Source organism: Fukomys damarensis, unplaced genomic scaffold (assembly GCF_012274545.1).
Source record: "Fukomys damarensis isolate Sample0158 unplaced genomic scaffold, DMR_v1.0_HiC HiC_scaffold_24, whole genome shotgun sequence".
Classification (NCBI taxonomy): domain Eukaryota; kingdom Metazoa; phylum Chordata; class Mammalia; order Rodentia; family Bathyergidae; genus Fukomys; species Fukomys damarensis.
This window is the reverse complement of record NW_022900936.1, coordinates 25,904,903-25,906,292: the sequence shown is the minus strand read 5'-3', so window position 1 is coordinate 25,906,292 and position 1,390 is coordinate 25,904,903.

The following is a 1,390-nucleotide window of genomic DNA, read 5'->3' as shown; positions in this document are numbered from 1 at the left end:
TAGAAAAATTCCTCCTAAATTACCATCAGTATGTCTACAAAAATATAAACTCCTAGGTCATCAGACCACAGAGGTATTCAGGCTTTTTATTCCCTAAGTTGGATCCCCTTACTTATTATGTATATTTCAACTGCTTGTTAACTATATATATGTAGTACATATTTCCACATGCCTATGTGTGTTCAGGCACACATACATTCATTTTTAGAAAATGATTAATTTTTTCTTGTTTAAATATTCATTAAAAATTGAACAAGTTCTCTAATAAAATTATATATATATATATTTATATATATGATCAATTTTTTCAACATTGTACAAATTCTTTTCCAGTTATAATATCAAGATTACTCAATTGCACACTAAGTGATGGAATGGAAACTCTAGTCTAATTATCCTTTGGGCTATGCTTTTAATTATCCTATTTCTAAATGCACCAACATGCTAGCCACTTTTTTCTCTTTTATTTCCTGAGAAGAGCAAAACATCTTTAAAATACTATTGCCATTTTCATAAACTAGGACTTTTATGTTTATGGAAAAATCAAAAAACAAGAGAAAGCCCACAAAATAACACTCATTTCAAATCAGAGACAATGCATTTTTTTCTCATTTATTCAAATTCACTGCAGGAAGTAAACACTAAAAGATTAAAAAACAAAAAAATTCACACTGCAGTATGTACAGTTTCATGACAACACATGAAATTAAATTTCTAACAAAAATGACAAATTATATTACTGAACAGATTGCATCAAAACTGGTTGTGTAAACCTCAGAATTCTTACCATGAATGGTAATGAGCCTGTATTCCAGTATTTGCTAATACAGGAATACTCCTGGTATATTATGTCATGTTGCCAGTGGGATTTAAAAATACATTAAAGTACTTGTGTGAACACTTTATGTTGAAAAGTGGTTGATTAGATTAAAAAAATTAAGACCCTTGGATTCAAAGCACATTCTTTCACAAAGCTTAAGCCACAGAAGTCATGTCCAGAAATGGAATACTGTCATGTTGGGATGAACATCAGATCTGACTTGTTAAGACAATTTTGCCAAATGCACAGATGCACAGGGTCCCCCATGCACTTTTCATGCAGCAGATAATCACAACTTAAATAAAAGGTTTATTCTATACATTTGTCCAGACTTGCAACTGTATACATACATGCACAATTTTTAAACCTGTCCGATTATATTTACACTTATACATGGAATATACAGGAACCAAAGAGATTAAAAGGCTTTTCTGTTGCATTAGAACAATACAAAATATGTATTTTTCATTAAGGAAATCACTATTTACATCACCTTTAAAAACCAATTTTAACATCTTCATGTAACAAGTCTATATATATATACATATCATATATATATATATATATATA